This window comes from Vulpes vulpes, chromosome 13 (assembly GCF_048418805.1).
Source record: "Vulpes vulpes isolate BD-2025 chromosome 13, VulVul3, whole genome shotgun sequence".
NCBI lineage: Eukaryota > Metazoa > Chordata > Mammalia > Carnivora > Canidae > Vulpes > Vulpes vulpes.
In genome coordinates, this window is record NC_132792.1 from 34524511 (window position 1) to 34549709 (window position 25199).

Here is a 25199-nt window from a genome sequence, read left to right on the forward strand (position 1 = left end):
AAATCCAAAAATATCACTATTTTATTTTTTTATTTTATTTTTTTATTTTATTTATTTATGATAGGCACACAGTGAGAGAGAGAGAAGCAGAGACACAGGCAGAGGGAGAAGCAGGCTCCATGCACCGGGAGCCCGACGTGGGACTCGATCCCGGGTCTCCAGGATCGCGCCCCGGGCCAAAGGCAGGCGCCAAACCGCTGTGCCACCCAGGGATCCCAATATCACTATTTTAATTTATATTTCTTTGATTAGCAGTTGCATTCGTTTCTTATTGCTGCTGTAACAGATTACCACAAACTTGTTGACTTAAAAGAATACAGATTTATTATCTTACCAGTCTGGAACTCAGAAGTTCAACACGGGTCTCACTGGGCTAAAATCAACATGCCGCAGGGTTGTATTCCTTTCTAGGAGCTCCAGTGGAGAATCTATTTCTTTGCTTTCTCCAGCTTCTAGAAGCCACCTGCCTTCCTTGGCTCGTGGCCCCTTCCTCCATCTTCAAAACAATCATGCCCACACCCTTCGATCCTCACATCTCTTTCCCTGACTCTGACCCTCCTACAAGGACCCTTGGCAATTAGTTTGGGCCCACCCCAATAACCCAGAATAACCTCCCCAACTCAAAGTCCATTTTGTAAATACTTCTGCAAAATCTCTTTTGCTATTTAAAGTAACATAGTCACAGGTTCTGGGGATTAGGACATGACATCTTCTTGGGAGCCATTGTTCTAACTATCACAGTAATGATATAGAGCTTTTGTTTATACACAATTTATAGTTCTTTCATAAATCGTCTCTGTGTCATTTGCTTATTTTGCTATTAAGATATTTGTGTTATTCTAGCTGATTTGAAAAAAAATTACATATTTTAGAGTATAAACATGTTTCCTATGACATATGTTGCAATATTTTTTTTCTACATTTCTGGTTTTTAAACTTTCCTTAGGCTGTGTATTAGTCTGCTCAGGTTGCCATAATGGAAGACATAGATTGGAAGCCTTAAAAAATAGAAATCTAGGGCACCTGGGTGGCTCAGCCAGTTAAGCATCTGCCTTTGGCTCAGGTCATGATCCAGAATCCTGAGACTGAGCCCCGCATCAGGCTCCTCACTTAGTGGAGAATCTGCTTCTCCCTCTCTCTCTGCTTGCTGCTCCCCCTTACTAGTGCTCTCTTTTTCTCTGTGTGTCAAATAAATAAATAAAATCTTCTTAAAAAATAGAAATTTATTTTCTTATAGTTTTGGAGGTCAGAAGTCCAAGAATCGAGTGCCAGCAGGGTCAGTTTCCTGTGACAGCTTTCTTCCTGGCTTGCAGACAGCCACTCTCTTGCTGTGACCTAGCATGGCTGGGAGAGAGCAAGCCCTCTGGTGTTTCTTTCTATCAGTAACTAATTCCATCATGAGGATCCACCCTCATGACCTCATCTGACCCTAACTACCTCACCAAGGCCCCATCTCCAGATACAATCACACTGAGAATTAGGCCCACATGACTTTTGTGGGGATATAAACATTCAGTCCATAGCAGAAAGATCTTGGATTTTCATGTGGTCAGAGCTATCCATCATATTCTTGATGCTTTTTGGCTTCAGTGATGTTTAGCTCAGCAAGACCTCTCTCACCAGAGATTCATTAACATATTACATTCATTTCTTCTTAAACTTTTATAGGTTTGCCTTATTTTACATTCAAATTTTGATCATTCTGGAATCTAATTTGGGGTAAGGTCTGACTCTTAAAGTACTCTGCCCATTTAAAGTACTTTGGTTAACATTTTATCTTTTAAATACAGCTTCAAAATAGTCTCTAAGCACATAAACCTTTAACCAGAGACTGGAGTCTGGATTTGTCATCCCAAATATTGGCCTGTTAAAACTTGTGTTCTTCCTCCCCTTTCTGTGCTAGTTGTAGAAAACTATTTTTTGCGTCTCTGGAAAATCCATTCAGTAAAAGACCAACAACTAAAGCCATTTTTTTTTTTTAAGGAAACAATGAGGTTCCTTAATATTTCATGCTTGAACAGCATTCCATGTGTAGTAATTTATGCTCAGCTCCTCTGAGTGTGTACTTACGGCTTCTACATTCCTTGGAATCCCAAAGTTATTTGATCTTCGAATCCAATGGAAAAAAACCTATCTGTGGAAGAAACCTATTTAGATATTTGGACTTTAAAACACTTAGGCTTCGGGGCACCTGGGTGGCTCAGTGGTTGAGCATCTGCCTTTGGCTCAGGTTGTGATCCCGGAGTCCCAGGATCAAGTCCCACGTTGGGCTCCCTGCAGGGAGCCTGCCTCTCCCTCTCCCTCTGTCTATGTCTCTGCCTCTCTCTGTGTGTCTCTCATGAATAAATAAATAAAATCTTTAAAAATTTTTAAAAAATTAAAACACTTGGGTTTCATCTGTCTGAACCACTCATAAGGCGAGTATGAAATGTCTGTGCCTGAGAGTGAAGGATTGAAACAAAGCTTCTACCTGCAGAAGGGTGAGTTTTAGAGGTTGAGTTTAGATGAGCCAGACTCAGTGATTAATGGCTACATGTAATACTGGCATATTACACATTAATAATTATTATGGAACAACAACACAATATGTAATAATAACATGTACAAGCATAAAATGATCTTAATGATTAAGTATTCAACTGGATTGAAATTTGCATCTAATCCAAAGTCTTTCATATGCCCTACTATGTGCCTTTGCCCTGTGTTACAAAGGACTAAAAGCGTGCATGGCAACAAAACAAATATTTGTGATGCAAATTATTTTAAACATAGTACAAATTTGTTAACACGTAAATTTACGTGTTGGATATAGGAGGTGTTATTACATGATACATTTTAATTAATAATGTAAAAGCAATTTTACTATTTCATGATCAAACCTTGAAAATGAGCATTTCCAATCCACAAATGTCTTGAATTTGAAAGATCTATTTTTAAAACAGTTGTTCAAAACTCAGGAATCATGTCACTATAAAAATAAGATTCTAAGTAGTGATGAGAGCCAGTCTAGCTATAGGGTTTTTTAGTTTGGCTAAAATTATATGTGTTTTTTTTTTTATGAGAGGTAGCTGAAATTGTGTATATTTGTTGTGAGAAATATCTTTCAGGTATGATACTAGTGGTTAAAAGAGAAAAGCAATATAGCTGAATAAGACAAGGTTTACTTATCTAAAATGATAGTTCTTAAAGAAGCTGAAAGTGTAGTATGAAGGTAAGGCCTATTGCAGAAATTCCAGAAAGGTTTGGGGACCTTTTTAAGAAGCTAGAGGTGGATGATATGGATTTGAATCACGTCATATTCGTTCCTCCCCTTGTTTCTAAGACAATGTGTTGCCCCACTGTTCATGTTTATCAGCCATATTTATGGCTGTGTTTGATTAATAAATGTGATGCCAAGAAGCCAGGAGAGCAGTGGGTCGATGAAGAAGAGGGGACAATATTTGTGAGATTACCTTTGGGGAGAAGAAAGGAGACAATAGAAAAAATTCAATGTGATTTCTGTGAACTGGCCCCAAGACCATTGTGGGGAATCCTGCTGAAGATGCATGAACTTCCTCAAATAATAATAGTTGTCTTTGCTGCCATGGTCCTGGCACCAATGGTTGCCAGAATTAGGATTGAGACTATTGCTCCCAGTGGGTGGGGAGATTTAAATTACAAGGAGGAGAACTTGGGGATTAGTGATAATTAAACAGACAAAAAGCAACAAAGTCAATTATTAATTCAAGAGAAACCAGAAAGTCAAGTAGGGAGTGATTACAGTATACTATATGGCTCAGCTGTCAATGTGGTTTTTACAATCATAAGAGATAAACACTTGTGCCGTTTGGCAATTTATTACCTTTTGGCTCCAAATTCGAACTTCATTGCCTGATCTGTGAAAATGGCTCTGGGTCCTTTAGCTATTTCTCCTTTGCAGTTGGCATGATATTAAAGCTTTGTCAGTGGGAGATCACTGGAGGGACAGTGCAGGAGGGAGGAGCTTCTTTTCCCTGTTCTTGTGTCTTCTGTTCTTCTTCTTGCTCCTACTGTTTGGTTGCCAGCAGTGGGTGGGTTGAGTGGGCTATCCGGTGGCATTGGCCTCCAGTGAGTTTCAGCAGCCTCTCATGGATAGCCTCTCACTGAATTTCCATAGCTCTCCCGTGAGTGGATTCCCAGGGAATCATGCTAGCACACTAGTGGTTGGCTTCTCAGCCTTGGTCTGCCAGCCCTCCAGAGAGGTGTCTCCTGCTTGTCAGTTCTGGTCATGGTTTTCTGCCCACTTGCACCTTGGAACAGTAGCTTCTGCTTGTCCAGCGTCTATTGACCAGCTCTGGCCTGGAGCAACTCAGTGCACTTCTCTGCCATCCCAGCCTCAGGGAGGGATGTTCCTTCCTTGAATACCCTTGTTCATCTCTAGGGTTTCCTTTAAAGTTCTTTCTCCTATAAGATAACCTTGTGTTGTATTAGTAATTCTTATATTATACTTTCTCTCTACAAATTACAGTACGGTTTCTGTCTCCTGGACCTTGATGAATTCAGCACTGAATATTTATCTAACCAAAATTAATGCAATTATTTTGCAAGAAGCGGGAGTTGGAAAGTGCGTGTGTGTGTGTGTGTGTCTAAGAGACAGAGAGAAAAGAGCTAAGTCCTTATATTCCATAGTAGGAAGTGAATAAATAAGATCTAAAACTGAAAAAAATCAGAGCAAGTACAAGACTATTATTCAGAGTTTTGAAAAGGAGATCAGGAAATGGAGTGAGAGGGATCTGCTATTTTTCTGTAACAACAAGCCTTGTATCTGACTCTTTACCATCATAGATAACTTTGATGGGAATTAAAACTGCTAAAAAGAAAATCACTGGGGTTGAAACAAAAAGAGAAGGAAGGAAAGGAAGTTATAAAGTTTGTAGAATATCAAAAGATTGTTATTTTAATTAAACTCACAATACATATCAAACTAACTTTCTGGCCAATTTATTTATTTATTTATGATTTTATTTCTAAGGAATCTCTACACCCAACATGGGGCTTGAATCCACGACCCTGAGATCAAGTGTCCCATGCTTCTCTGACTGAGCCAGCCTGGTGCCCCTGGCCAAACTTGTTTAATGAAATGAGAAAATAGACTCATTTTCTCCTACATTGCTTTTTCCGTGGAAAGAAAAGCATATAGATAGAGGAAATGCATGCCTTTGGTTACCTGGAGCATCAGGATGGTGTACAGAGGAGCCCGTAGAGATCTATCTCTACTATGAGAAGGGGTAGGGGCTCCAAATAACTGAGTAGGATTATTTTCATATTCAAAGGAAAGCCTTATCTGCTGCCCTCTGAGGCTCTCTCTGAGCCTCCTTAGGGATCACCCCTCACAGTCAGAGAAACAGCAGCTGAAATGGATTTCCACTCTTTATAAGTGGGCATGCATGGAAACACCTCCCCCCCCCCCCCATTGACACAAATGCACTTGATCATTTGAAATACAGCATAGTGTTAATGAATCAGCAAAACAATGGAAAGCCTTGAATATTTGTAGTTTAGAAAACAAGTTTTGGCAGCTAAACAGAAATTCCATTTTCTCCTGAGCCGAATGGGAAGGCTGAAAGGCTCTAGTTCAGAATCTTGAATTGTAGCAGAGGTGAGGGGAAACGGAAGTGCGGTTGGGTTGCAATTTTGGTGCTACAGTGTCAGATTGTTGCTTGGGTTGAAAGGGAATATAGCACTATTCATTTTTAGCTGAGTCTCTAATAAGAATAAAGACAAATAAATACAAAATATGTAATAGCCAGTGGCAGTAGTCTAATACATATATGAAAAGGAACATGTGAGTATAAAACTCTTCCTTGTCCCTTGGTTTCCTTCCCTCTAATATGGGAATATAAACACCATTGTTTCTGTGAGAATTAGAGATGATTTGTGGGTAATATTACTAGCGAAATGCCTGGCTTGTAGTAGCATTAAATAACTGGTCATTTTTTTTTTTTAAATAACTGGTCATTACTGATATTTTCATTATTGTTATCATTGTTTTAATTAGTATCAGTATTTGAAAGCAGAGTTGCCACCCCAAATGGTTTTCAGGAGGCGCAGCCCAGGAAGGTACATGAGGCAATTGGGCCACAGGGAGACTGTGGCAAAATGGAGTATGCACATCCTTCCTGGTGGAGCAGCCTCTATGCAGTTCCATCAAATTCCTGTCATAGCAAAATGCCAGTCTCCTCCCCCTTATCCTCATTCTTATCCATGTTTCAGGAAAAGCTGGAAAACAAGACTTTCGTGTGAAACCCCCCAATTTTAAATACTGAAGATTAAACAAATCCTATCAGTGAAGAGGAGTGGCCCACAAGCCTTGCACACTCCACTTTAGGGAAACAAAAGTGTGCCCCAGTTAGAATATTCAACTCCCTCTGTGGGATCCTATGGCCCTCGGCCTTCCTTAGCATTTTCCCCTGTGTCCTTGCCTGTCAGACCACACACTGCTTCCTGTGGTAAGCTGGCCACTCAGGTTTTGTCACCATTCCTGAAGGCTGGAGTGAAGCAGGTTCTTGTCAGGCCAGGGGTCTTCCTTGCCCCTGTTGGCCCCAGGATAATCAGAGAGACCTTATTTGAAGGTCTTACCTCCCCACTTTAGGCCCATTCCCTCCTCCTAGGACCCTCTAACAGCATGGCTAAGACAGTTATTCACACTAAAGTGTTAATGACTTAATAGCCCGCACAATGGATGTCTACATTTTCAAAGAGAATACTCAGAAAGGAAATAGAATTAGTTAGTAATACAGAGATTTTAGGGCTCTTGGCACCTTGGCTTTTCAGATCACAGTAGGGGAGCAAAACTAAACTCTGTCTTTGGAGGAAGCTAGCTGAGGTGCCAGATTCTTTTGGGGTTTCAATTTAAAAGTCTTCAGGGACCCAGGAGGAGAAGATGTTATTAGGTCTTTCCTGCGGTTGAGCTGTCAGCTGACTTTTATTCAATGTCCATTGTCAAGTCAAGAACGGTTCAGTGTCTACTGATATTGGTAAAGGAAAAACACACACACACACACACACCAAAAAATGTATACTAATCCAGAGAAGAAAGGGATAACCATAAGGTGGGCTAGAATTATCAAGTACTATTTCTGGGTAAAAGAGAATTAGCAGCTGTTTGCTATAAGCTCATTTCAGCGGTTTTCTCATTCAGCCAGATGTTTCCCTGGCTTCTAAAAGCAGGCCTTGCAATTTAAGTGTGTGGTCACCAGGTGGTGGAAGCGTGCCATGACCATGGAGTCTAAAAAGTCCTTGGGAGAAGCTGAGCTCACCTGTATCAAATCACCTTAAAACCAGGGAGAGCTGGGACTTCCTTTCCTCTCAGCCATTTCCAAGCTGAAGTTTACCAAAAGATCTTTTGCCTTTCTGACAGTTCTTTGCTAAAAAAGTCTGTGTTGGGGATCCCTGGGTGGCGCAGCGGTTTGGCGCCTGCCTTTGGCCCAGGGCGCGATCCTGGAGACCGAGGATCGAATCCCACGTCGGGCTCCCGGTGCATGGAGCCTGCTTCTCCCTCTCCCTCTGCCTGTGTCTCTGCCTCTCTCTCTCTCTCTCTCTCTGTGTGACTATCATAAATAAATAAATTAATTAAAAAAAAAAAAAAGTCTGTGTTGTAACCCAAGGCACTCTTGCTGAAAAATGTCATCTTCTGTCCACCTCTGGGAAAGTGAAGGGTTCCGGCACTTGGTCAAAACCCCAGAACTCTCCTTTTTTAATCAGCTCATTTTCGTCTTCAGCCAATTTATATTTTCCTCTCCTCCTCTTTTTTAAGGGAGGCCTTACCCTCTCATTACATTCTGAGGAAGGAATGCATCTTCTCTGCTTGTGGTAAGCTTGAAGGCTTTACTTATTTGTAGGCACAGGCAAGAGACTGGGAGCAACCTGTCCAGGCAGGAGCCCTGGGTGCCCCCAGGGTGGTGCTGGGGGCAGGACAGCCCTGACATTTCCCCTTGGCTTCCACTGCTCTAGCTGACAAGTTGACCAGAACTTCCTTTTGGAAACTTTTTCTTACTGGAATGACTGTACGTGGTTCTCCACATCCCGACTGATTTCCCTTCGCCTCCAAGTACAGGAGATTCTCATTATCCCTGGGAGTTATGCTCCATACGCAGCCACAAACCTAGAACCATTGCACTGGGGAAAGACAAGTGTAGGTTTCTTCCAGCGTCTGGTCACAGAATTTTCATCATCTCGCTGATAAATAGCCTTGTTTTATGTATATTTATGTTTAAAAATACTTTATTGGGGCACCTGGGTGGCTCAGTCAGTTAAGCATCTGCCTTTGGCTCAGGTCATGATCCCAGGGTCCTGGGATCCAACCCCACATCGGGCTCCCTGTTCCGTGGGGAGCCTGCTTCTCTCTCTGCCTCTGCCTGCTGCTCCCCCTACTTGTGCTCTCTCTCTGTCAAATAAATAAAAAATATTTTTAAAAGATTTTATTTATTAATTAATGAGAGACACACACACACACACAGAAAGAGAGAGAGAGAGAGAGAGAGAGAGAGAGGCAGAGACACAGGCCGAGGGAGAAGCAGGCTCCATGCAGGGAGCCCAAAGTAGGACTTGATCCCGGGATCCTGGGACCAGGCCCTGAGCCAAAGGCAGACACTCAACTGCTGAGCCACCCAGGTGTCCCAAATAAATAAAACCCTAAAAAAATAAACACATCTTATTTAAGATACTGATTTATATATAACCTATTATTTTATACACTAATTCGTATTATATTTAATTTATTGGTTAGCATTGAACTCAGGGCCAACAGCACTTTACCTCGTGCCTGAATGAAGCTTATCTAACATAAGTGGTTTCTCCAAAGGCCCATGGCAATCTTCCTGTGCTTGGTATCACTAGACACTACTTCAGCACTGTATTTGAGCACCACTGAAGCAGCAAAACCACTAACAAAAAGCACAAAAATGTGGAAAAAGTGGCACCAAATAGACTACAGAAAGGGTGCTTGTTGACAACATGAGAACAGCAACAAAAAAGCAGGCGATTGCCTGGGGTGACCTCAACCAGGGAGCACAGATGTCAGATGACTCAACAGTTCTCTTATCTGCACCGTGTTTGGGGATGACCCCGCGGTGCCACAGGTATTGATCTGGAGTCACAAATAGTAAGTAGGCAAATCTGCAGGTGCAGAATTGGTGAGTACTGAGGACCAACCACACAAACAGATCCACAGCTCGGAGCCTGGCTCCCTGCATGCTTCTCCTCTCTTCTCCCGGCAATAGCTCTCCTGCCACCACACCAGCAGCCCTCATCTCTGCACAGAGAACTTCAAAACGAGCATTTAAAGCCCTGACCTCTCTCTAGACCAACAGTTCTCAAAGTACCATTCTGGGATCCCTGGGGGGAGAGAGAAGATCCTCCCTTTTTACAACTAAATATCTGCATGAATCTGGATTTTCATCCTATACTGCAGCTAACACAATTTGTCTCAATTAAATGTAGAAGCAGATCTGAGAAGCCAGAGGTCTTCTATTATGCTGGACATTAGAGAGATTTGCAAAAATATAAAACAATCACTAATTTCATCCTTTTCTTGGTTAGGAAAATATGGTAACATTATTTATATTAATGTGTAATGGGTTATTGTTACTTGTAAACAAATCACTAAATATTTTCTTTCTTTTCTTTTTTCTTTTTTATTTTTTTACTAAATATTTTCTATGTCTCAGTTCTAATTTATTATTTTTTTAAGATTTTATTTATTTATTCATGAGAGACAGAGGGAGAGAGGCAGAGGCACAGGCAGAGGGAGATGCATGCTCCCTGCTAGGAGCCCAATGCGGGACTTGAGTCCAGGACCCTGGGATCATGCCCTGAGCCAAAGGCAGATGCTCAACCTCTGAGCCACCCAGGCATCTCTCAGTTCTAATACAATAAACATTGATAGATAAAACCCACTTACTCAAAAGCTCTTCTGGTCCTCAATATTTTTAAGAGTGTGAAAGACATCTGAGACCAAAAGTTTGAGAGCCACTCCTCTGGACTTATACTCACTTTTTCAATAGTGTGCTCGATATTTATATTTGGACATCCTATCAGCACCTTAACTCGTCTTGCCTGAGAACATCTTCCTCAGTCCCACTCACCTTCAAGGTAGTCCCTCCTGATGTCTCAATTTCTGGCATCATCATCCTGTCAGCCATCTGGGCTCAAAACCCCATTTCTCTCTACCTTCTTCCCTCCGAACGTCCCCTACAGTTCTCACTCAGGAGCGTCTGCAGAGTCCATGTCTTCCTGTCCATCCCCCATCAGCAATCCTTTATGTATAGAATCAACACCAGGCCTTTTTTTTTTTTTTTAAGATTTTATTTATTTATTTTAGAGAGAGAGAGAAAGAAAGTGGGGCGGGCTAGAAAGAGAGGAAGAGAGAATATCAAGCAGACTCTGCACTGAGTGTGGACCCCAATGTGGGGCTTGATCTCATGACCCTGAGATCATGACCTGAGCTGAAACCAAGAGTCAGACAGTTTACTGACTGAGCCACCCAGGTGCCCTTGGTCCAGACTTTTCTATCTGAATGCCAGTGAACCCTTGCAGCAGAGTCCCGCTGTTCCTCTGAGCAGACTTGAGGAGAGACAGCAAAGATGGCAGTGAGGAGGTTGTGGGAGGGGGGACTGTTGCATTCACAAGCCAAATAGTTCGACAATGGTTTCAGTTCTGCCAGGACAGACCTTTGCAGGTGTAGCAAGTAGGACTGTCTATTCACAAACTTCTGCAACTACAGGATTCACCCTCTCCTCTTCCTTCTCCCTGGGATTAGTTCTAAACCTCAAGGCTTGTGCAATAGCGTGATGTTGGTGGTGGAGGGCAAACTCTTGTTGGTTTGATGTGTCCTATGCTGGTCTCCGTTGTGACGTGCAGGGTGGGAGAGGGGAAGGGGGTACCTTCTCTGTGGTCTGTAGTCCCATGTCTCTGGGAAGGACTTTGCTTCCAGAAAGGCCCCAGTGTTGGCCAAACACACAAGGATTGCTCCTCCCCTAAAAGCTAGTTACTGATGATTTTACTACCTGTAATAACAATAGCTGATATTTTTGCACTCTTACTATGCACCAGTCTCCATACTGGCTTTATCTCATTTAATTGTCACCAAAAAATCTAGGAGAGGGACACCTGGATGGCTCAGTGGTTAAGCGTCTGCCTTCCTTCCGCCCGGGGCATGATCCCAGGGTCCTGGGATCGAGTCCCACATGGGGCTCCCTGCAGGGAGCCTGCTTCTCCCTCTGCGTGTGTCTCTGACTCTCTCTCTGTGTCTCTCGTGAATAAATAAATAAAATCTTAAAAAAAAAATCTAGGAGATAATACTAATAGTATTAGTACTAATAGTACTAATGTTATCCCCAAGTTAGAGACAAGGCTCAGAAAATATAAGTAATTTACTTAAATTAACAACTAAATAGCAGAGCCAGGCCTTATACACAGATCTGTTTGAGTGCAATGTCATACTCTTAACCCCTCACTATGAAACCCTTCCTCCTCTGGAAGGCCGTGGAATGTTCCTTCTCTCCACTTTGCTTAGGTGACTCTTGTGTCTCTGTGCTGATCAGGGGTTAAAATTAAATAGTATCTGTGCTCTGCTATACTGTAGTCAATTGTTTAATCCATCAGTCAGGAGAGAGAGGAGCCAGACCCAGACCCTGCCCTCCAGAAGCTCACACCAAGCTATATAGAGCATTTTGCTCTGGAAGATTCAAGACTGCCAGGGTGGATGCTGACTACTCGAAACAAAAACCACCACTATTGTTGCTGAGGGCCACCAAGCCGATCAGCTAGGCCCTGCTAACAGCTAAGCAGAAGGGCTGCGTTGACTCCGATCTGAGGCCTTTGAGGAGTCCTAGAGCCTTTCCCAGAGGCATTGCCCTGCAGAGGGGACCTCAGTTGGCCAGAGGTACAGAGAAGCAGAAATAGAGGCTGGGAGAGGGGAAGAGGCAAGAGGGAGGGGGAGGCAGGCAGTGTGGGTCCCAGATGAGATGCCTGACATTCCCTGTGAAAGCTCTCCACAGTGCTGCCTTACAAAGGCTTGTTCTGTGCTAAAAATGTCATCCAACTGGGAATCCCGTCTCTCACTGTTTTGTATCAACTTCACCCAAAGGTCACCTGTTGTCAGAGAGAGCCCAGGTGGAAAGTGAAGCGGGAGGAATTCTAGCAGAGGGATTTCATTCTGGTTTAGCTGGTTTTTCTTTAAGTAAATAAACAGGGCTAGAGTTCCAACTGGTCTCCAAATGGCAGTGAAATGTACCCTGTCATCCCCAAGTGACAGCTGATTTTAATATAAACAGGATAGTTCCACATTTTCTAAAAAAAAAAAAAGTGGTGATCAAGAGAAGCAAAGGTGGGTGCTCAGGCATCTGGAAAGGAGCCAGTGAAAGTGGACTTAAGCAATCAGCAATCTGGTGGCCGAGGGTTAAGGATCCACACTGATCTGTGTGGCAGCAGCAGAGTCTTGGAGGAAACACAAGAAAGAAGAAACAGAGGAAACTCCCAAAGAATTGCAAACACTTGTATTACTCGTGGTTCTTAGGTTGCGAACAACAGAGAGGAGCTTTGGATCACTGAGACAAAATGAGATGTATTGAAAGACTTTCGGCAGCCCAGAGAATCACAGGAAAAGGCCTCAGCAGAGACAGGAAGTAGGGCAGATCCAGAGATCCAGGGAATGAGAAGTAATGAGCAGCTCTGCCCTTTGAGATGAACCTGTTTTGCCATTTTGGATCCTTGTGTCACATGGTGTGAGATCTAATTTCTATGGGGCAAGATTCTCATTTGCTCACTTCAGATCATGTGTTCACCTTTAGTTGGGTAGGGGGCACCTTGAGGGACAGTCCTGGGCTTGCACCCAGTGGTTGGGAGCACTGTCTCAGTGGAAAATAGATGAGAGACATAGCTGCTGTGCAAGAGATGTACACTTGTGTATTTACTCACCTCGGCTTTCCCTGTCGCCTCTCACTGGAGTGAATCTTATAGCAGCACTGGCTGTTAGAATTGAGATTGGAAATATTAGAAACAGAAAGAAAGTACTGTCTGTGGGAAGAAAAGAGAGGCTATGCCAAGAAGAGCAACTTGAAGGCAGAAGGTATGTTTGGAGGAGAGGGGGGAAGGTTACTTCTCTTCCTGTCCACTGTTTTTCAGAGTTTCCATGTACAATTTGGGGAAATGCCCGTTAGCTATGTCCAAGGGAAGGCACTAGTGCTAACCATAGATAAAAGATAAATATGGAAGAAATAAACTTTTAAAAGTGTGAAGTCAAACTGAGCACAGTGTAAGAGCTAGCCTATGTCAGGTGTCTAAAGAAAAAAAAGACATTTCTTCAATCATAGAGAGTCCCTTTATGTTTGTGCATTAAACAAACCAACCAACCACAACTCTGTATAAGAAAACAACATTGAAACTTCTAATAAAGAGCTATTCAAAAAAGATAACAGCATATTAGAGATCAAATATTCAGAAAAACCACACACACATAATACAAATTCTTGTGAAAAATTAACAAGTCAGGAAGGAAATGAATAACAGAGATATTCACAGGGAATGAGGGAGGTGGTTACAGTGCTGAGAGACCCACAGACAAGCCTTGAAGACTAAAAGACTGAACCAAAAAAAAATCTGAAATCAAGACCAAAGGTCTACAGAGTCTCATGGGCACTGTTGAATAGAAAAAGGCTGAGGAACATTTCTCTCAACTCATTCATTCAACAAATAGGTGCTGAGCTCCTGCCATGTTGTAGATTTGTGTCAGCTCTTGAGGGGATATTACCACTGACTCAAAAAATCTACATTTACTACCACTTACCCTCTCATACTGAAATTCCTTAAAGACCTAGCAAAAATATGTTGATATAGTATTCACCAAGTTAGAAAGATTTTCTGTGTAGCTCCTGAACTCATCACTTGGAAAAAGAAACACAAAAATTGGGAAAACAGTATAGAACTTCAAATTCTCTATCGGTGTTTAACAATTTTCTGATTACCAAAGGGAACTTTTGAAGCTTATCCACTCCTTTTATTATTCTTTCAGCAGCAAAGATAGAATCTGTATTTAAAAAGTCATATTTTGGGATCCCTGGGTGGCGCAGCGGTTTGGCGCCTGCCTTTGGCCCAGGGCGCGATCCTGGAGACCCAGGATCGAATCCCACGTCGGGCTCCCGGTGCATGGAGCCTGCTTCTCCCTCTGCCTGTGTCTCTGCCTCTCTATCTCTCTGTGACTATCATAAATAAATAAAAATTAAAAAATAAAAAATAAAAAAAAATAAAAAGTCATATTTTCATCAGGGTAATAAAACAGTTTTTAAAAAATTATTTAACATATTATTCTACTCAGTTGGAAAAATATAACAAAACATGAAGCAGGTTTAGGATTCAGAATGATCTAGGCTCATCTTGTGGGTTGTTTTTGGAGAGAAGGAATAGGGTAAGAAATTTTCTGGATTTTGTCCAGGTCAGATCCAGTTCAAACTTCAAAGAGAGAACAACATTGTTATTTGAGTTTGGTTTCAATTCAAATTAAAATATCAGTTTCCTACTTTGGGTTTAGTTCAACTCCCAGCTGAGAGCTGAGAATGTCATTTAGTGAAGAAAAAGATGCCAGAGCAATTATTTTTTAAGTCATTTTGTGACCCCTCCTACCCCTCTGTAAATTGAAGAGAGCTGATGGCTTTCAGATTCCCAGAGCACTGAAGCACTCTGGAAATCCTGCAGGCCACAGAGTTCCTTGGGCCCTGGGATACATATGGCCAGAGGAGCCTTTGTGAGTTCATACCCTACTATGATGAGTGACAGCAGGGGATGTCAGGGTCTGAGATGGGTTGGCCATGGGTGAGAAAGCTTAGCAGGTGGGAGGTAGGTTACGGAGAAGTGGACACTTAGCATAGAGAAAGAAGTTAGAAATATGAAATGGACTCAGTCTTACACTGGGGGAAAGGTCAAGACCTCTGTGAAGATGCCTGCTTTTGACTCTTCATTCATTGCTAGAAATCCTAACAAAGGAACACAGTGTCCAGAGGAAAAACCAAGTAAAGGCGGAAGGTGATATTACAAAGGAATGTCACAGAAAGGGCAGTCATGAGAAACACCCGCTTCGTCTTCTTTCCCTGTGCCACATGCTAACGGACCCATCACAACCTTGCTGAGAGGTGCTGGCCTGGCCTGCTGCTCACTCATCCAGACATCAACACCCACACCATCCGTTGCAGACACAGCTTAAACGCTGCTCAAGATGACAACCACTGAAGCCCCCTCTCCACCCCACCTCCGCCTTTGGAAAGGCAACTTCAGAGACTCCCTGGGGAAATCTTTAGGCAAAAATGAGGAAGGAGTTCACAGTACTGCACTAGATACCATCCTTAAGTCTATGCTCTGCTAACCGTGAGCATTTGCTATCTATGCCCTGTTTATGGTACTTGGACAGGTTAAAAAAACCCAGAAAACCAAAACACTGTTGATCTGGTGTCAAGAGGATTAAATGAGATGATGTGAGAAGACTTGACTCCAAAAAAGCAAAAATCACTGTAGAAATGCAAGACCATATTAAATATTTGGGGCTTGTTGCAGCTTCCTAGTAGCCTACAAGTATAAATGTATATAATATATATCACATGGTTTGGCTTTTACACTGTCCTATCTTTTATTACTAGTTCTCATCATGGTATTACTATGACTACTACTACTAGTAGCATTTGTTGAGTTGGGCACCTTGCCTCGTACTTTATATATCATCTCAATTAATCTGCCCAGGAAGGTCTTGAAGGCACTGTCCCCATTTACAGAGAGGGAACTGAAAAGTTCAATATTTATGTAATAGTCCATTCTTTTACCCATTGATTTAAAATGCTTCTCTTATCACAAAGTGAGCTGCCATATGTACATGGCTCTGTTTTTAACTCTTTATTATTCTCCATTGATGTGTTCAACTATTTATGTCTCGATACCAAAGCCTTTTATTTTATTTTTTGTTGTTGTTGTTGTTGTCTTTTCAAAGCCTTTTATTTTGGCTTTGTTTATTGCATATTTTCCTATTTGATGTCATTATGCTTTTTTTTTTCAAAACATCTTAGTGTTTTTTTAAAAAAATAGATTTCTCTCTACATTTTAGTTTTATTTGGTTTGTTGTCTAGGGAATAAAAATACATGGTACTATATAAAAAAGGCAGGAGAGTTAATAGTAAGTAAATAAGTCTTCCTTCTCTATCTTTTATCATTCAATTCTCCCTCAAGAGGCAGCTAATGTTATCAGTTTCTTATCTGCCCTTCTAGAAATAGTCCATATATATGAACTTTAAAATAAGTTCATCAAGCGCTATCAAAAAATTCAATTAACATTTTAACTAGAACTGAATTGAATTTATAGATTAATAATGTGGGAACTTTGTATCTTTCTTAACAGCCTAATAATTTCTCATTTGATTATCTTGCATGATTATCTTGCATTTTGTATCTCGACAATGATATTGTTTACAAACAGTGACAATTGGATCCTTTTCCTTATACTACTTTTCTTGTACAGTTTTATTGATTTAGTAAGACTTTTAGTAGACTCCAGTGAATAGTACCACAGGTAGAAGATAAACCACTTTTTCCCTGTCTTTGTGGAAATATTACTTCACACTACTAAGCATCATGTTTGCTGTGTGTTCCCAGTAGCTAAGTTTCCAGTTTTTAATGGCAATAGGGATTGGTTTTAATCAAAAGCTTTTCAGTATCTACTGTGATACTCAAATGGCTTTCCTTCTTCAATCTCTTAACATTAGAGGAATTAGAGGAATTAGAGGAATGGAGTTGCTGCTGCTGAACCATTTTGCATCCCTAAAATTGAACTTACTTGGTCATAATACATTATCTTAAAGATATTTAAGTTGTATTTTTGCATCTGTGCTCATAAATGAGACTAGGACCTTAAGTTTGAAGGCCTTTGAGTGCCAGGCTAAGGATTTCTTAGCTGAGGAAGGTTAAGGAACAATGAAGGTTTGGTCAATATTTTTACCACCTTTGAAAATCTTACTGTAACTAGTCCAGCAATAAGACTTTATCTTCAGTTAATTGCCTGAGTCTCTTCTCTGCCCTCCCTTACAAATGTTACTGGACAAATGTTACTGAACATTTCTGACTCTGTCTTATTCTAGGACAATATTGTTTAAATGACTATTGTGGTTGCAAAATCTCTCCTTTTCTCTTTGTATTAGAAAAGATGCATTCTATATTGACTTTTAAACATTTTAGTTGGAAAAGCAATCTATTTTAGGCAACTATTATTTCTTTCATGCTTTCATGCCATGTGTTTTTGCATCAGCGTGGCTTGCCAAGAAGGAGTGTGGAGTTATGTGGATAACAACTCTATTGGGAAAGAAATGATTTCCAAAGGCCCTTCAATGAGGTGTTACAGGAGTAACAGAATATATGAGCATGGGCAGGGTGACCATATGTGCCAGTTTTTCCAGGACTGTTCAAAGTCCTGGAAAAGTCCTCTGTCTTATTCCATTGTCAAACCATGTGTCAGTGCACATGTGCTTTGTTTTCCTAAAAATAAGGTCACCATAGACAGAGGGAGACCAGCTAAAATTCATCAAGTGTGTCAGAAAGCCTAAGAAATGTCAAAGAATGAAATCCTCAACAAATCTTGGTGGGGAATACATCCATTGGCTGTTGTGGGCTCTTAGAAATAACGCTCCAGTAGCCACAGTGTCAGAGGCCATCCAATGTGTTTAAGAGGACATGAAGCCAGGTGAAGAAACCAGCAGCTATTCAGAGAATTTGTCTGACTCTTTGGGTTCTTGATGCCTGGACTTTGGGGTTTTAGTTCTACTCGGGAACAGGTCTTCATACCTATGGCTGACACCTGATTGTCCTTCTGTTCATTCTCCCCTTCTTTCCACAGTGACAGGCTTTAACTGAGTACACAGCCTTCTGAAGATGATGTTTTCATTGCAGCTAAGTGGTCATGTGACTAGGTTCTTCCCATGAGCCTATGAGCAGAAGTTATGTGTACGGTTTCCAGGTCTTCTCTGTAAAACAATTAGGTACATGCTGCTCATAGTACATTTTCTATTTTCCTAGAAGTGGCAAGTGGAGGTGGAAAAGAAGGACCACAGATCACATATCTGCCCCTCATTTTCTTGTCATAAAGATGTTAAGTTATATGTCTCTTCAAGGCTTTTCTAACCATAGGGGATAGTCAAACTTTGGCAGGTGGAGACCAGTAACCATTTTAACCTCCTTCTGTGCTTGGGGACATGCTCACAGTGGGCACGCTGGTGGGGGACAGGCTCCACTTCCCACTAAGGAAGCCTTGAAGGCCTGTTACTTTATATGAGAGACCAGAGCTTAGCCCACAGACACCCCTGCTGGCTCTGAAGTAGGAGATCTAGAAAAGCAGGGGCTGTCTAATGTAGTTGGAGTGATGCCGAATAATTATACAGTGGTTAAACATGTATTAGTTCAAAATACAAAGCAAGACTGAGAAATTAAGTAATGCTGTAGAACAGATATAATCAGACATAATGAAATAAAGTTAAGGGGAAAAATCTAAATTGTAAACACAAAGGAAAATTCTAATATCAAGCTAACTAGATTATTACAAAACGTTTTAAGAATTCCAGAGGGGTTCCTGTTTCTTCTCAAGGCAGATTAGACAACACATTTTTAACTTTAATTATAGCAAGAAAACCTAAATGTTGGCTAAAGCTTAAAGGGTAGATTTCCTGGGTTGGCATGTTAGTAAAAATCTCCAAGGAGAAATTAACTCAAAGGCACAAGTTGAAAAATATAAATAAGTGAAATAAATTTGCAACTCAATGAAACCAATTTAAAAAAAATGGTCCTCTTCAACAAATGGTGCTGGGATAACTGGACATGCACAGGTGAAAATATGAATTTAGATAACAGAGATTATACCCTTCACAAAAATTAACTCAAAATGAATCACACACCTAAATGTAGAATGCAAACCTATAAAACTCCTAGAAGAGAACATAGGAGAGAACCTACATGAGCTTGGGTTTCGTGTTGACTTTTTAGGTCCAACACCAAAGGCACACTCTAGAAAGAAATAATTGATAAGCTGAAAACGTATTTCCACACAAAAACCTGCACACGATGTTTACAATGATTTTATTCACCATAACCAAAACTTGCAATCAAAATGTCCTTCAGTGGGTGACTGGAGAAAGAACTATGGTCCCAGCACATCAGTTGGGAGGAGGTACATGGCAGGTGCTCAACTGTGCTTCCTATTAGCACGGATGGGATCAAGAAGACTGGGGAGGGGGAACCTCCACTGGCATTTTTAAAAAGTTGCCTCCCACCCTCACGTTGGTATCTCCAGAAGCTAACACACAGTCTGGAAGACGGCATGGCAGTGGGAGGCAGGAGGAAAGTGGGCAGGGGATGAGCGGCAGGGGTGGGGCCTCTGGGGACTTGGCCCTGACCGTCCCTGTCCTTTGACTGCTTGCCCCACATTACCAGGGAGTCTGGCAGACTGCCTGAGTGAGCAGGTCCCCCAGAGGGGATGTAGATGGACACAGAAGCTAACAAGGGGTCAACCGGGAGCTGCACCTCCTCCTGGATGCTCCCCCCTCAGCTAGGACTAATGCAGCGTTCTGGGTGTGCAAGGTGTGCAAGGCCCACCCCCAGGGTTCCTGCGGGCTTCCTGTGCCTCTAGGTGTTGTCTCAGTACCCCCAAACATAAACACCCTCGTGATATTTTGTCTTTATTCCAAAAAGGTGCCTTTATGGCGTCTCTGCACCAATCAGCCTAAAGCATAATTGCCCTATTATAAAGGCGGGCCTCGCTTTGGAACCTGCCATCAAAGGTCTCCCAGGCTCCCTACCAAGTACTGTGAGCTTCTTCCCCTTTTTTACTGGAGGGGAAGCAGCCTAAGAAGCCAGCAGCTGCCGTAAAACTGTGAATCAGGCAGGAAGCCAGCGCCTCACCCACCTATTAGCATGACAGTGGAAGGGTGTTAAGTAAGCCTCAGAATCCTTCCTTGATGACAAAGTCACATGCCACATTCCACCTTAGGGAATATTTCACCTGCTTGCAGCTCACCCTCCTAACCACCTTTCTAAAAAGGGATTTACCTGTGAAGGATGATGAACATGGTCTAACTTTTTTCTTAATGAATCACACTTATGGTTTTGGTTTTGTTTATTGTTTCTCCTCTGGCTGTCACTCCTCACTGTCACTTCTGTTACCTGGTCTTGTTTGCTCTAATCTCCCTTTTTCAAAAGTTCTATTTTCTATTGGCTGAGATCTGAAAAGTCAGATAGCTCTGTCCTGTAGAAATGTGTACAAACCGGCACCCCGGGTGGCTCAGCGGTTTAGCGCCGCCTTCAGTCCAGGGCCTCATCCTGGGGTCCCAGGATCGAATCCCACATTGGGCTCCCTGCAGGGAGCCTGCTTCTCCCTCTGCCTGTGTCTCTGCCCCTCTCTCTCTCTCTCTCTCATGAATAAATAAATAAATAAAATCTTTAAAAAAAAAGTGTACAAACTAAAAGTCACCAAGTCACAAAAAACAATCAGGGTCCTCTGTATTAGGACTTGCTTAAATGCTTGGGTTTTGTCAACTATTGAGCTACTCAGAGATATTTTTTTTAATATGATTTTTTTCTTAAAGTCTACTTATCTACAGATAACTGATGAGTGCCTTTATTTGCTTGTAAACATTACTTCCTAGGTTATACCGAGGTTCTCTGCTCTTCGTTTTATGTAGTCTTTGAGGATATAGGAGAAAATTATTCCAGTTTAGGATTCAAGCTTAGGAAAATTCTGAGAGAATACACAAAGCTGGTATTATTTGCTGTATCAAATGTTCTCATTTTTCACTAACCTCTGGGCACATTTACAAATATTCTTAAAGCAAGCATTCATAGTTTATTATCTACTAAAGGAAAAAATGGCAACCAAACCTGTTCTCACTCACACCTACCTTTTAAAAATATATTCATACAGTTGCTTACTATGAAAATGGAAAGGCATGATGGCCAGCTGGCAATAGAAGCCGTTGTTTTGGAGTTTGCTGTAATGGTTGTTTTGATGGAATCAGAGGTTCCTCTGTTTTCTTATCCTTGGGAGCATTTTTCCTTTGCTCCTAACTCTATAAGACCCTGAATTCTGTGTGATCTTGACAAGTATGTCTCATTCTCGATGGAGGGAAAAGTGTCAATGCTCCCAGTTCTCCCTTCAGACAAGGGCAGAACAAGGAGCTGCCCAGGGAAAGAGAATCCAGGCATAGAGCTGGTGGGGGGTGGGGGTAGGGGAGGGGAAGGTTTACTAACACTTATCTTCGCGGAAATGAAAGTGAAACAGATGATCCCACCATCCCAAAAAGTGTTGCTGCTACAAGCTAGGATAGGAGAAGGATGCGGAAAGGGATGTGACTTTGCAGGGCTTCCTAAGCAGGGATCTCACTGATGAACTGCTGAAAGGGATCACAATGGAAAGAGGCTTAATTCTAAGGACAGCAAGTAAGACTGCACAGGAAACCTGTGTTGACCAAGAGGCCCTTTTAATCACACAGAGCTTACTTCCTTTTCCGAGACACAACCATCTCAGAACTTGGGAAACATCGGAAAGCTCATTGCAACGCTTATTCAACAGATAAGCCATACAGAAGCGACACCTTTCCAGGAAGTCCGGGGTTAAGCCACAGGTGAGGAAGCAGGTATAACTAGGTATGGCCCTGCTTCATTTCTGACTCACCTTTTGACTATGCTCTTCTGGCTTCACTATGCCTCAGTTTCTCCACCTGTCCAATGGGAGAAGCAGGGGCTGAGATCATTTGATTGGTCAAATTCCCTGAAATCTTTGACGAAAGATTCTTCAAAATAGCAAGGGAGTATAATTATCCCTCAGCTATTAGGTATGGTGTTGCTATAAGTAGGGTCTGGAATAGGATCACAAGGTCATACACCTTTTTATGACAATAAATGGAGCATTGACTGATCCAGGGAAGAGCTTGTCAGAATTCTTTGGTAGGACGTGCATTCAAGAGAGCTGAGACTCAGCCTTCCCGAGGACCATATAGCCCATGTGTGCCCTTCTAGCCAAGACTCTCCATCCTGGTGCCTGCTTCTCAGTGTGACCTGCCTGTGGCAGCTGTAAATTAGGGCGTGTTCTTGGTGATCTAAGAGGCTGGCCCAAAATATAATTTATACTGAAGGGGAATGGCCACATGTATGCACATGTGTGTGTGCTCATGCAGGCACTTTCTTGACAACTCAGAATATACCTTTAAAAATACAAAAAGTCAGCTGGCTCAGTCAGTGGCTCATGTGACTCTTGATCTCGGAGTTGTGGGTTTGAGCCCCACATTGGGGGAAGAGATTACTTAAAAATAAAATCTTTAAATAAATGATTAAAAATAAAATACAGAAAGTAAAAATAAAAATGTAGCCTAAGTCATGACCTAGTAAGTCAGTTCTAGGATGGCTGTGTCTGTGTGTCTTAAATCTAGTGGCCAGCAGAAAAGGTGAACAGGGGTTCCTTAGCCTTTAGCTGTCACAGACTAAAATGGAAGGCCCCTGTGCATGGGGACTGTGGCATATTCTGAAGGATGGGCCAGGGAATCACACAACTATTGGGGAAACATAGGAGCAAAAATATTGGCAGACTCTGGCTTTCCTACCAACCAATGAGAGCTGGCTGAGGGATAACACCCAAATGTGGCCTGTGATCTTGTCAGTTGTCACAGGACAGGTAGGTAGACATATGGTGGACTTACTGATGTATGGGATAGCCAGATGCTTAGCTTTATTCAAGTACGATGGTGAGGTGTTGCTGTTTTTATTTTTAAAGATTTTTTTTTTATTCATGAGAGACACACAGAGAGAAGCAGAGACACATGCAGAGGGAGAAGTAGGCTCCACGCAAGGAGCCCCATGTGAGACTAGATCCCAGACTCCAGGATCATGCCCTGAGCCAAAAGCAGATGCTCAACCGCTGAGCCACCCAGGCATCCCAGATGGTGAGATTTCTATTCTACTTTCATCTGGAAAGCAGGATTAAGGGATGGAAGACACTTCCCCAGAAAAGATTTAATTATCGATGTAAGCATAAGAGACACATGGGAATATGTTCCCTTTCTCTCCCCACTGCTCTCAAACCTGTGCCCTTATTGTTCTTGTTGGTATAGGTGATTGATTTTATTATTTTAGGTGCCTGGTAGAGAGTAGTTGTTCAACTGATATTCAGTGAACGAATGAAGAAAAGCATTTTAATTTTCAGAAATACACTGTGGAGTAGCCTGGTGAAGGATGTTGAGGTAGGAGTGTGGCAGGTGAGTAGAAGGAAGGCAGTGGGGAGAGTCCCTGCAGAGTGGTGATTCCTCTTCTCTCTATTGTCTCTTATTTGGGCCTCCCTGCACGGCTGCCTCCCCTGCCAAGAATCTCGAACCTTGTGGGAAATGGATATTGAGCTACCTGCATAGGGAATGATTCTGTGGTCTGACACCCTGGAAGGCCAAGGCTAGATTTCCCAAGTCAGTCGGTGCCTCCCTGAAATAACAGGGGCACTGGAGGCTCAGAGTCACCCAGGAACTACACTGTGATGATGTGCAGGAATTCCCAAGTCCCTGATGAATCCCAAGTGAACTTTCCAGACAGTGGAGTGAGGTCATATGGCTCTTGTTAGCTCTTACATCAGTTAAGAATCAGAAAAAGGAAAGGTTTCATTTTTACCTTCACTTTTTCCTTTTCCTACGCTCTTGTTTTATGTAGATCCAAGTTTCTGACCTATGTTGTTTTCCTTCTCTAAAAAACTTTTTTTTTTACATTTCTTGTGAGGCAGTTCTACTGGCAACAAATTCCCTCCATTTTTGTTTGTCTGAGAAAGCATTTCTTCTTCACTCTCGGGGGATAATTTCACAAAGTACAGAATGGGGGGGGGTGTTTCTTTCAACACTTTTTTTTTTTCTTTCAACACTTTAACTATTTTACTTTATTCCCTTTTTACATGGTTGCTGGGGAGATGTTAGATATACTTCTTATCTTTGCTCCTCTATAGATTTTTTTCCCCTCTAGCTTTAAAATTTTTTAAAGATTTTCTCTAGTTGGAAAATTATATGCCCAGATTTATTTATTTATTTATTTATTTATTTATTTATTTTGGTTTTTCTTTTGCTGTTTATTCTTCTTGGTGATCTCTGAGCTTTTTGGATCTATGGTTTGATATCTAACATTAATTTGGGGGAAATTCTCAGCTATTATTGTTTTAAATATTTCTTCTGTTCCTCTTTTTCTTCTCCTTTCTAGTATTTCCATTTTTTCCATTCTAGTTTATCTTGTAATTGTCTCAGAGTTCTCAGATATTCTGTTCTGAGTCTTTTTTTTTTTTCTAGTCTTATCTTGTAATTGTCTCAGAGTTCTCAGATATTCTGTTCTGAGTCTTTTTTTTTTTTTTTCTAGTCTTTTTTCTGTTTGCCTTTGAATTTGGGAGGTTTCTATATCTCCTCAAGCTGAGATAGTCTTTCCTCAGGCATGTCCAATCTAATAAACACATCAAAGGTGTTCTTCATTTCTGTTAAGTGTTTTTGTTTTATTTTGTTGCCTGTTCTAGATCTTCAGCACTTAAAAAAAAAATCTTTCTTAGAGTCTCCATCTCTCTGCTTACATTGCCAATTTATTCTTGTAATGCTGACTACTTTATCCATTAAAGCCCTCAGCATATTAATGATAGTTGCTCTAAATTCCCAGGCTGATAATTCCAACATCCCTGCCATAACCAAGTCTGGTTCTAATGTTTGATCTGTCTCTTCAAACTTTTTTCTTTTTGTCTTTTACCATACCCTGTATATTTTTCTTGGTAGCCAGACATGCATGATACACTAGCTAAAAGGAACTGCTGCAAATAGGCATTAGGGATATGGTGGGTGTATGGGGAGGGGGAGCATTCTGTAGTCCTGTGACTAAGTTTTGGTCTTTTAGTGAGGCTGTGCCTGGAAACTGTGAACTTCAGAAGTGCTTCTCAAGGCTCCCTCCACTTTAGATGGGACAAGACAGCTGGAGGGCCCTTGAAGTGTGTATTTCTTTCTCTCTGTCAGTCAGGGTCTGATACCCCAGCAAGTGATGTTCTGATTAAATAGTCTGTTTTTTGTTCAGAAGAACAGAATGCTCTGCAGTATTTCAAAAAGGTTCCTTTTCCTCTTCCCCTGCTAGAGCCTGAGGGATTTTTTCCCTCTAATTTTCACTGTAAGAATCTG

The 25199-nt window shown here is 41.7% G+C and overlaps 1 long non-coding RNA gene across 1 annotated transcript in view; it reads right to left on the reverse strand.

Moving 5' to 3' along the window:
* Positions 1–301: 301 nt before the first annotated feature.
* The window catches only part of LOC140595158 (uncharacterized), a 76208-nt gene continuing 51310 nt past the window's right edge, over positions 302–25199 (reverse strand). Inside the window, exon 3 of the long non-coding RNA XR_011996555.1 lies at positions 302–4422. This is a non-coding gene — a long non-coding RNA (uncharacterized lncRNA). The remainder of the gene's footprint in view (positions 4423–25199) is intronic.